The 12861-nt window shown below is 38.4% G+C and overlaps 1 non-coding gene across 1 annotated transcript; it reads left to right on the top strand.

Annotated features, from left to right (window-relative positions):
• The first annotated feature begins 4675 nt into the window (after positions 1-4675).
• On the top strand, positions 4676-4782 carry LOC118486021. Its single transcript, XR_004877878.1, has one exon. It is a non-coding gene; the product is annotated as a small nucleolar RNA R71 (small nucleolar RNA).
• Positions 4783-12861: the final 8079 nt, after the last annotated feature.

Raw genomic sequence — 12861 nt, 5'->3', positions numbered from 1 at the left:
ACATTTAAAGTGGCATATACTTTGAATGATTCAGACAAATTATATTCTGATGAGGAATTTCCAATAAGAGGTGTCAAAACAGAAATGATCAAAAAGGTTTTCAAACTCACAGAAATTAATATTTCTGAAATAAAAGATTTACATCTTAATGAAAAACCTAAAAAATACACCTCAAGAGTTTTACAACGATTAAACAAGAAAAAAAGGGTTACAGTTCTGGTTCTGGTTTTCAAAAGAAACCAAACCATAACGGTAATTTCAAAAAGAAAGGTTTAGGTTTTTCTCCAATAGAAAAACAAAAAAATGAAAAATATGTTCGTGATTTTAAATCAATGATGACATTTGTTTCAGGTACATCTTCTGAAGAAGAAGAAAAGAAAGAGTTCTGGAGGCAGTCAAATAGAGAATTTCTTGCAAAGAAGCAAGAAGATATGAAGTTTGCTGGACAGAAGAAAGATACGAGAACCTGTTTCCAATTCAATTTTGTTGGACATATTGCCAGAAATTGTTCTAAAGCAATAGCATCAAAACAGGGAGTTTCTCGTAAACAAAAAGATAAAGTGATTGAGTTTGAACCACCAATTGACAGAACAAAATTATTCAAAAATTCTACATTTGAGATTGGTGAATATTCAAACAGATTTTACAAGAAGAGAGCTAAATCTGACAACTAAAAATGGGATGTTAAGAAGTCTGTTGAGAGTTCTAGCGATGATTCTGATAGGTCAAAATCAGAGGAGCTATTTTCTGGCGATGAATCTGATTCCACAAAATCAGATGAGCCACAGATTAAGGTTAATGGTGAAAAATCAGTTCCGACTGTGGATGATGAGAATTTTCCACCACTTCGGGCTGAAAATTTTAAGAAGAAAATTGATAAAGTAGAAATTTCTAACCAATTTTATTCTGATAAACAGGTTTTTGATGTGGAAAAGGCCTTTAACCCCAAGGTAAAACACATTTTTGGTAAGATGATTGATCGAAAAGTCAAAGGGTTTAAAGAGTTCTATGAAAAGAAGACGGGATGTAAGAAGCCGAGTGTTGGTGACTCGGTGACACCCAAGGCTGGTCAGGCTTGGGTGAATATTTTCTTTGAATGAAAAACCTGACTTGCCGGAGTTCCCAGGTTGGTAAGCGTGGAACATGAATCGGCATCATTTTTATATTTGATTGTGTGTTACTTACAAGTGGTACAGAGGTTGGTACTTATGGCATGATTAATCAAGGTCATTAATTTGAACTTGATGTAATCTTCATATTTTTGGTTGAAAGACAATATGATGAACCACATCCCCGAACCTATAAATGGTATCCCTACAAGTGGTAAAATGAACTAAACTTATTTTTCGGAAAAATCATTTTGATTAAAACAAACTTAAGTGTTTTGAAATCTAAATGAGAAAATAGTTTGTTGATAGGGGGAGTTCTGATTGTTTACGCCAAGTGGATGGCGAATTGAAGCAATTTGATATCGGTTGTCAAGTTTACTTGTACAGTTTGTTTTCAAATTTTCTTTAAATGTGTTTGCATATTAGGGGGAGTAAAAATTTCAGAAAATTCAAAAACATTAGAAAATTTGAAAAATCCAAAAACATGATAAAATGAATAAAGAGTTTTGTAGTGAAAAAGAGGAAATGATATTACATCAGTGGACTATCACAACATGCTAAAGAATTGGAAAGTTATAAATGTGATAAACAATCTCAATGCGGATATGCTAGTAGGTTTTTACACATTTAGTAGATTGTGACGAGATGTAAACCTAAATTCAAACTTACTTATATCGTGGGGAACAATTTCTTGGATATATGGGTAACCCCCGAAATCTTGTTTGAAAGGTCCCTCTTTCTGAGATACTAGGTCTTTATATACTCAGTGATATCTGGGGTATTATCCCGGGACTTCTGCTGAATGGAAATTCTGACCTAGTCCCCGTGTAACACTTTCAGCAATGCTTGAAAAAGCGCCGCCCTCAGCATAAAAAATGATGAAACATTGAAAAATGCTAATCATGTGCTGTTGAAGAAAAGATCATCTAAAGGGGACACACCTAAAGTCGAACCGTCATCTCTCTGCTGAACGGAAGTTCTGACCTGAGCTCTCACGGTTTCCCACCTAACCCCTTACAGATATCATCTAGGTATACTCACCTTAAGACTGAATATTGGGATCTCGATAAGGGAGTATATTCAAGTAGTGGGACACGCGATTAAGTTTAAGTGCTTAAAACATTAATATCGTATCTCGAAACAGTTGAACTTTGTGTGAAAATTTAAGTGGACCAATATACTGACAATCTAGGTGAATTGTTTAGAACGTAAAATGAAATGAAGCTTAACGGTGTTGGTGATTTATCTCATAAACTGATATGATCCTCTTACAAAAACTCACAAAAATATTGTCTGTATATATTTCATTTCTGCATAGTTGTATTTTTATATGTGGTGTCAGTTTTGATTTGCAAAAATCCAAAAAGATTTTAGTGTGTTTTAGCATAAATTTTGAAAAATACAAAAAGATTTTCGACAACTGGTGTTGGAGAGCTGATTTTCAAAATTCCAAGTGCTAAACATGATGACAGTTTGTGAAAGGGAGTTAGAGTTTAAAACTTATCTTACAAGTGGTCATAAGAAGATTTGTAAATGATAATCCTGCAAGTGGTTCATCAAAATCTAAAAGATAAATCAATTTGTGATGTAATTTACAAGTGGTGTCTGAATGTGTGAAATTTCCATTGTAAAACACTTATGTTTGTGGTAGAGATTTATGCAGGTCTGAGGAAAAGCTAGGTATCAATCCTGAGAAGCTTGTGATTGAAGAGAGCCAGGTTTTCGATCCTTAGCAGAGTGTTAAGCCAGGCAACGATCTTGAATCTTGTTAAAGTCAGACTGCGATCCCAGCTGATTGAGAGGGGGAGTCTGAATGACAAAGAGCAAGGTTCTGATCCTAAGATTGTTGTTGCTGACAAGAATTAAAGATTCAACATTCGAGGAGGATTGTATGTTGGTGCTAATGTCTAGAGAAGACGTCAACATCTGAGAGGAAGAGTTTGTTGGTGATGAAAGAGAAGAGAAGATAGAGATTGAGGATGCTTACAGCGTCAAATACTTCAAAGAGAAGCCCAAAGGCTGATAAAGACTGAAGATGCGAAGATTCGACACTGAAGACTCCGTCAACATCCGAGGGGGAGTTTATTGGTGCATCCGTCTGTCGTCTTCGTCTTTTATCGAGTCTTGTATAGAGATAGTTAGATCAGGGCACGAAAAACGAGATAGTGGGATTTTAGGGTGATTCCGCTTGAAATGTCACCTGGACAGTTTCAAGCGAAATCACATAGTTTTGTTTCCGCTCATATTGTATTTGCTGATTTCGCTTGAATGTTGATGATGTTATTCCGCTTGAAATGCACATGGCATGTTCAAGCGGAATCAGAAGCCTATAAATAGGCAGCCTCAAGCGAAATCTCAGTAGTTCCATCTTCCGGTTTGCAACGAAGTGCTGCCAAAGTGTCGTCACGCTGTAAACATCATTCTATCAATCAAAGAGACAGTTTTAAGTAGTATACTTACTGAATTGAACTCAGTTTGTCTGTTTCCGCCGTTCAAACTGAGCAAAACTCTTCTGATCGACTCGTTCGGGTCCGAAAACGATCCTACAAGGCATTTGAGTTAGGACTTCGATAAATGGAATATTAACATGCAATTGTTTTAATAAATTTTCGAACTTTGCGAATTGCTCATCGGTCTTTTGACGAATTAGCCGACTAGGGTATGGAACCGGAGGAGCCTTAGTAGGCTCTTGAATCGGTGGAGAAGCCTTTTCTTGTTGGGACGGAGTTGTGCTTCTTTCAGTTGGCAGTGGTGGAGCCTCTTCGGAACCTACGGTACGGTTTCTCAATGTTATGAGATGGACTTTTGCTTTCGGGTTGGTTTCGGTATTACTTGGTAACGCGCCTTGTGGTCTCTCGGAGAAATTCTGAGCTATTTGATTTAATTGTTTTTCAATGTTTTGTATACTAGCTTGTTGATTTCTAAAATTCAATTCCAATTGTTGAAATCGATCCGAGTTTTTTTTTTCGGTGTCGGAGATGAGGCAAGATACAGTATCTTCAAGCCTTTCTCGTCCACCTTGTTGTTGAGAGAAATTTTGTGACTCGTTTCTTGGTTGTTGAAAGTTTGTTCGTTGGTTTAAATTTTGTTGGTTACCACTATTGCCGGGTTCTCTCCAACCAAGGTTAGGGTGGTTACGCCATCCTTGGTTGTAGGTACCCGTTGGAGGACCCGACGGCCTAGGTCTATTATCAATGTAGTTTACCGACTATGTTTGATCATCTAACTCTTTCATACAACTCCAATTTTCGTGTGACCCACCACACCCTTCACAAGCCATGACCGAGGCGGTTTTTGTCATTTCTAGTTTTTTGATTTTTGAAGAAAGGGCCTCGATTTGGGCTTGTAAAGAAGCGCTTTCATCAACCTTATGGGCGCCCGGGGCAATAGATTTATTGCCTCGGGGAGTGTGCCACTGAAAATTGGTTTGAGCAATTTCCTCAATTTGATTATATATTTCATTTGGGCGGCGATTACCTAAAAGTCCCCCGGAGCTAGAGTCAAGTGTTTGTCTTGTGTGTGGTAACAACCCATTGTAGAACGTGGATACTTGTTGCCACACCGCAAGACCGTGATGGGGACACTTTCTTAGTAGCTCCTTGAACCTTTCCCAAGTTTCATATAAGGATTCCCCATCCTCTTGTGAATATGTATTAATTTCAGTCATTAATTTAGCCGTTTTAGCAGGAGGGAAATACTTATATAGAATCTTTTGGGCCAGTTCATCCCAGGTGTTTACCGAGCCAACTGGGAGGGCGTTGAGCCAAGCCTTAGCTCGGTCTTTAAGTGAAAATGGAAACATTTGAAGGCGGATGGCGTCGTTGGATGCTCCATTGATCCGAAAGGTATCACATATTTCTAAGAAATTAGTAATATGTAGATGGGGATCCTCGTCCGCAAGCCCATGGAAGGTTGCGGAGTTTTGAAGCATTTGTATCAAATGTGGCCAAAGTTCGAAGTTGTTGGCTTCGACATTCGGTGCATTGATAGCGGCGCCTAGATTACCTACGGTGGCTCGTAGGTAATCCATGAGGGTACGTTGGTCCGCCATTGGAAGTAGGTCCCCCGAAACTTTCTCTTGGTTTTTAGCTTTGATTCTCTTTCGTAGAAGGCGTTCGGGTTCGTCTAGGGGTTCTTTTATGTCTCTACTGGAACTGGAGCTCATACACTACATGGAGAATGCAAATGTGGCGCCTGAGTTCCAAGTCCTGCAATAAAAACAGAAAAGAATGTTGGTCAGAAGGTTCACCACGATCCCGTGCTCAGATGAACACGGCTCGTGGTCGGAGATACAGTGATTGTTTTCCGGATCCCTGTTACTGGGGAGTTGGACACGGCCTCGTGCTCAGCTCTCTGTAACTCGGAAAATAAAAACTACCACTAACAATGCTGGGCACGGCCCGTGTCCGACCAGGCACGGCCCGTGCTGAGCTCTGCAGGAACTGAAAAATTACGAAAATCCTAAAAATAAAAGAAAAATCTAGAAAAACGATTAGGCCGTTGATTCCTAACTTTCTTAAAATACTTGTGTCCCCGACAACGGCGCCAAAAACCTGATGTGCGTGTAGTGTAATATATTTAGGTGTATATTTTAAGCCCTTTTTACACTTTTTAGCCAAGTTTTAAATTTATAAAACACGGTATTTACTAACACTAAACACACATATAGGCAAGTGCACCCATCGTGGACGTAGTATAGTGTTGGTAAGATACCGAGGTCGTCCAAGGACACAAGAGCTTTTAGTTCTGGTTTATCCTCAACGTCTAATCAAATAAAAAGTTAGAAAAAAGGTTTTAAACTAGAAAAATAAAACTAACTAAAATGCTGAAAAATAAAATAAAATAAAAACAGATAGACAAGATGAATAACTTGGATTCGACTCGTGTGTAGTGTAACCTTTGATTATTTTCGCACTTTTGCACATTTTAAGAGATTATCTTAGTTATTGTAGTAGGCCCCTCTTTTGAAGGTGACGTTAACCTCAACCCAGTAGTTTGAGTCAGCAAGGATACAATCCTAACGGGTCGGATTATTAAAAGATAATTAATTAAGTTATTAATTCATAATGTGGTAGGCCCCTCTTTTGAAGGTGACGTTAACCTCGGCTAAGTAGTCTGAGTCAGCAGGGATACAGTCCTAAGTAGCCAGGTTAAAGTTTTAATAGTAGTTTAACTTATGAGGGGGTCAAAGAGTTTGGACCCGCGCCATCCAATACCGGTGGGTATTGAAGGAGGTCCTATTAAATTTGACCCAGGTCCTTTGCAGGATCTATACACTGAACAATGGCAAGACTCTTACCAAACCGTTCCCTTAACCCCCGACCAGGTAGCCAACATATCTCCATATAGACCGTGGAGATATGAATGGTGAAAATCTTTTATTTTATATAGACAGTAAAATAATGGCAAGACACCACGGACAAACGATAAGGAAGAATCACCTTCAACATAAGAAACTAGTTATTAAAGTCATTAATACATAACCAAATAAAAAGTGCGAAAAGATTAAAAATAAAAAAGTATTACACTAAACACTTGTCTTCACCAAGTGATGTAAGAGACTTAGGCAAACATGGCCTTTGATTGTCAAGAACTCTTACGATCATTCTTGGATCCCGAGACGACTCACACACTCTATGATGGACAATGGATGATGGTGGTGGATGATGGTGTTGTGATGGTGGTGGGTGGTGGGTGAAGTATGAGAGAGGTGGTGTGCCAAGGGATGAGTTGCAAGTGATCCAAGCACTCTTAATTATAGGCTAAACAGAAGCTCGGGCACGGCCCCGTGTCCATCCTTCTCTCTTTCTTCATTAATTGTAGTTTATCTGCATTAATTGACCACGCCCCCGTGTCTGCTGAGCACGACCCCGTGTGCAGAAGCGTATCTGTACTATCAAGATTTTCCTGGATTCTGCGAATCTTATAGTTGACCACGGCCCCGTGTCCGCTGAGCACGGCCTCGTGTCCGCTGAGCACGGCCCCGTGTCCGCTGAGCACGGCCCCGTGGTGGGCGATAGAAGCTTCTACAACTTTGTCTTTTCTGCTGACACTTGGGCACGCCCCTGTGCTCACTGAGCACGGGGTGTGTTCAGCCTTCTGTTCTCTTGCTTTGCTTGGGAAGATGCTGTCGGGGGGTCGGGCATGCCACGTTTGTTTCTTTTCTTGTATTTATGTTAGATTTTGCTGCCTTTTTGCTTCTTTTGTTTATTTGAGCTCATTTAATCCTGAAAATACAAAAGGAAGACAAAAACACACTTTTTCCAACATTAGTACTAAAAAGGGTTAATTTTATGCCACAATTGATGTAGTTTATATGTTGCATTTTGTGCACATATAATTGATGGTGGTGGGTGGTGGGTATTTGAAGTTCGAACTTTGACTCTTATTTGTTGTTTAAGACTTATGCATTCTACCGCATCTGCTTCCTAGCAGCACATGTTCCTACTGAACTTACAAGCCTTTCCTAAGGATAACATAATATACACTTGATACTTTGAAAACACTGTTCACAAGTGTTGTGATTTTGCACGAGATTTGCCCTCAAGACAGGAGGGACATCCGAACCTTGAAGAAAATTCTCCATATTATTCTAGTAGGTCTTATCTGTGGATAAGTACCAACGTTATTAGGGTACGATGTTGTCAAGATAGAGGTGAAACTCAGACCTTGATAACTAGTCCCACTCCGTGATGGTTTTATGCCTCGCCAAAGTCTCGCAACTTCCAATCAATTAGGAACGTGAAATCACTAAAAGGACGAATATCGTAGGCCTAACATCGATGACGTATTTGTCTAAGTAAGTCAAGACACGTTACCTCAATTCGAAAGGGGTTCGAATCACTTTGGTTAGTCACCGTTCCTCTACCTGGAACAATCCTATGTTTTATAAGCCTATCTTTTGTGTTATCTCGATTTTATGTATGTGGTTTTAAACTTGGTTCTTCGTTCATTTTGGTGTGCTTTTACACTATTCACACGTGTGTCCGCAATCTAAAACGTTAATTCTAATCTCAGGATCAAACTAAATTTATAAAGCTTTTACATTATGTAACCTATGTGGAAATCTTGATACTATGCGAAATCTATTTGATGAATATATGGGTGTTGTTGTGGGTATGGAACACTAAATGGCATGGAAATACGAGACAGAAGTGGCATGCCCGAAGCATGGTGGATACGCCACTGATACTTCCTATATATAAGTGCTTCCGGCATGTTACCAACTTTCGTACCAAGTGCCATGTGAGACTTAGTGTTTGCAAACCGATGTGGGGAATGTTGAAATCCAATCTATGAGAGATTTAGGGAATCTATGTGCTCTACGGAAAGTCTATGAGAAGTAAATGTAACCTATGCAATCTATGGGAACTCTAGTGAAATCTATGTTAATCTATTGAGTTAATCTATGTTAATCTATTTGAGTTAATCTATGATCATCTATTTGAGTAATCTATAAAGATCTATTGAGTAACCTATGAAAGCCTGTTTTGAGTAATCTATGTGAACCTATTTGGGAAATCTATATGCATATGATGATGATGATGAGTGAATTGTTGCGTTTGGTAATTGCGACACGCAGCATGACACCGAGTACGAGGCAAGGCGATGTGCCCGAAGCGTGGTGGATACGCCGCTGGTACTTCCTATATATAAGCGTTTCTGGCATGTTGACCAAACTTCGTACAACGTGCCATGTGAAGGTCGTGAGTATGCGGTGTTGAGCCTTGATTCTTAAATCTATCATGTGTGATCCTTTATTTGTGAGACTTCGTAATCTAGACTGATACCATCCTCTTGATTGGATCTGTAGATGTCGTCTCGAAAGCTATCCGACAATCTCAAGAGATCCAGGGAGAAATCTCAGAAAAAGATGATGTCCTTCATGGCCGACCAGATTGCTCGAGTTGTGCCAAAATCGTCTATGAGATCCAAGGATCAAACACCCCTCCATCCTCTGTGGACTCAAAGGTCGAGAAGCAAAAGCCTACTAAGTTCAACTACAAACATTTCATCTCTTGCAACCCTAAGCATTTCACGGGCACTGATGGGGTGACTGCTATGCTCGAGTGGTTCGACAGCATTGAAGTTACCTTCATTAACAGCGAATGCCCAGACCATCTAAAGACTAGGAGTGCGACTAGAATGTTTCAAGGCAGAGCGTTGGAGTGGTGGTCGAATGAGAGAAACATCCACTCAAATGAAGAAGCCTGTGCTCTTCCATGGACCGAGGTGCGTGAACTAACGATGCTTGAGTTCTGCCCTCCTCAAGAACAGTTGAAGCTTGAAGAAGAGTTTTCGCACTTGAAACAGATTGGTGATGATAATCTGGCTTATACTACCCGTTTTAAGCAGCTCAGCTTGATCGTTCCTCACTTGGTTTCTTGTAAGACCCTTACATTTATTGAATATTTCATATAATATATAGTGCATTTTTAACGCCGTTTTCCAAAACATCGATGAAACGACGTCAAAGAGTTCAAAACCTTCAAACGATATTTACAAAAGTTTAAAACATCCAAAAGATGGTTATAATAGTTTTACATAAATTTGGTAACAAAAGAGACTATTAAAGTAGCGGAAGCTTCGTTAGATTGTGTGTTCAGTTCTTGACATGGCTTGATCATCCTCCGAGGTCTAAAGTGCATCGTTACCTATCATACAATTTCATTCAAACGATTAGAAATCAAAGCATTTGAACAAAAGAATTAAACACAAGAAATTATATATTTCTTTTTCAGCCCCTTCACCCGGCCGTGTCAGGTTTCCACCCGGCCGTGTCAGCTAAACATGTATTTTTCACAGAACCTTCACCCGGCCGTGTCAAGTGTTCACCCGGCCGTGTCAGCTCTGCACTTTTCCAGCCAACTAATTCTTACCAAAACGGACATAACTCTCTCATTTTTGATCCATTTTGCATCACGTTTCTTCCTACGTGATCATAATTTAACGCTCCATCATATGAAGTAAAAATCCAATATTCAGAATAACAATTTTTCCAAGTCTTTAAGCCTTCGGCTTTATATATTTCTACAAAATTTTTGACCCGTTCATGATTTTATCAAACAAACTTGTTTGTAGCATTCAAACTCTCATGAACATCATGTTATAATTATTTCCTATTATATAAGGTTCAAATCACGGGTTTTTATGCATTCTTAACCCGTTTTTGCTTAGATGCTTATTTTGACCCGTTAAGGGTATTTATGCACTTTTAAGCTTAAATTACGCTCATTCCTTGTATGCCTCATAAACCCACCCATTCATATATGCGTACCTGGCCCGGGTCAACAAATAGACCCGATTTATACCTTGCTTTAATTATCCCATATTCTATGGCGACACAATTATCCAAATTGCTAATTGCTCCCGTTAACATAAGACTTGACAACCACATTAGTCGATATTGTCAAATGGTGTTATCACCACCATTTGACCCGTTTGGACTATATGACCAAACGTTGCCTAATTTTAAAACATGGTTTTTGATTCCCAATTTATACATCCGACCATTTCGGATTTTTCACAAGTTCTTTTCATACACGCTCAACCCATTTCGGCTTACGCCATGGGTATATTTTTAACTTCAATTTACATTAATCGACCCTTGACCAAATTTCCATTTTTTTACCTTTTTTTTCTTAATGTTAGATTACACTACAAGGTAATCTTATCGAAAACTCATAATTTCTTAGTCCTTTCATGACCAAGTTACCATTTCGCCCTTTTTACCATAACCCATGGTTTTTGTTGTTTATATTAGTCCGACCCGCATCAATTGCGTCGTAAATCGATGTTTCCCGTATTATATTTATCGTATTTATACTCATAAAATAAGCAAATATTCTTCAAGGGGGTGTAAGTTTCACTTGACTCTCATCCGGTTTACGCTTCTCTTCTCGTACTTGATTTATTTGACCGCTTCTTTCCCAAGCCTCCACCTAGCTCGTTTAAGCGTCAAACTATTGTCAATAATTTACAAGGCGGTTAAATTAGTCATTAACAATCCCGACTATTCCATCTCACTTATTTTCTATGTCGAAGCTACTATTCGACTTCATGATTAGTTAACTTAGTTTATCAAAGTTAACTATTTTCAATCACATGGTTTACAACATTAAGTCTAAATCGACATGATGTTTAGAACCCTTATCACTTCATATTACGCATAATTGCCATACCATTCAAATACGCGTTTACACTCTAAATTTCAACACTTTAGTTCTCATTTAGGCATTTCAACAAACACCTAATGTGCATAATTTTACATATTTACTAACTAGTTCATAACTAGTTATTTTTACCAAGATTTACATCAAAATGAACCCTCTATGTCTAGCGTTCATGAGCTACATCTAAAACTTATATCATAACATCAATATTCATCAATTTAACACTCTAATCCGAGTGTTCATCATATTATCATAAAACTCACCTAACACATAATAGGGTAATTATCAAATCCCTAGTTTTGACACCAATTCATCAAGTTTTCAACTAGGGTTTGTTTCTAAACGAAGATTTCATCACAATAATACTTATATACACCAACATTCATTCTAGAATTTCGATTATGATTGTTCATCATAATCTCAAAGTATCACCAAATCATAAAATTCAACATACCTTGTGATCCCCACGACTAGGTGATCTTTAATATGTGTTTATTTGCTGATTTCAGGCTCAATTGATCTTCAATTTGATGATTCTTGAGTGAGTTAGGGTTTGCTTCTCTTTCCCCTTTCCTCTGGTCGATCCACGCACACACACACACACACACACACTAAGTGTGTGTTGTGTTTTATTTTTAATTTTAAATAAAAACAAGTTTCCCTTCTTGACCATATTAGTCCCTCTTGTTTCATTTATTATAAAAGAAGCTATATCTCATAGTTTTTCATTTAATTACCCATTACTAACTAGGTTAACTATTCCTAGTTAACTTAGTGGGTGTGGGAAATTATAACACGTTTTATTTCAAGTCCCGTTAACTCGGGCCTTTTATATACTTTGTTTTTTTTCTCAAAGTATTCGTTCTCCTTTTAATTATCATCTAGTTTATTTATTTAAATCATAATATTTACCGGGTTAATTTTTGCCACTATAGTATTTTACCCGTCTTTACTATTTACGTGGTTTGATTACCAAACCCGTTTTTAGGGTGTTACAAGTCTACCCCCCTTAAAGAAGTTTCGTTCCCGAAACCTTTCTTATGTAGTGCCTTAGGTTCAACTCTACGGACTTGGTTTCAGCAACTACTTGCACATTGCTCGCATATAATAGTCTTACCCAAAAGTATGGTAATATGTTTTGGTTTTAAAACATATGACGTATGCGCCTTCCACGTGTAAGGCCTCGTAGGCCATTACCTTCAGCTTGTATTTCTTATTTTAGTCACTTATTTGACCGAGTTGTCGTCTAATCACTCGGTTGTATTTATTTTCAACGTGTTTACTTCAAGCAAATCTTATTTCAACAGGCGTTTTGTATAAGTCGTAACACTATTCCGACTGTGAAACGTTTTATCGGCTAGACTGATTAGTCGCCGTCCCTTTATGCCCCGTCATGCGGGTATATCTTATTGCCAACCCGGCCTTTTGCGTGTTTTTCTGATTTCATATCTCAAAACTCACGTTATGACGTGAGTATATTCTATATCACTTTTGTAACCATGATCACATCACGTCATGTTTAAGTCTATTTCGACTTTTCATTATCGAAATCTTTCCTTCGAATGTATCGCCTTGCACCT

This window comes from Helianthus annuus, chromosome 13 (genome assembly GCF_002127325.2).
Source record: "Helianthus annuus cultivar XRQ/B chromosome 13, HanXRQr2.0-SUNRISE, whole genome shotgun sequence".
Taxonomy (NCBI): Eukaryota; Viridiplantae; Streptophyta; class Magnoliopsida; order Asterales; family Asteraceae; genus Helianthus; species Helianthus annuus.
This window is presented reverse-complemented; position numbering and strand designations above follow the sequence as displayed.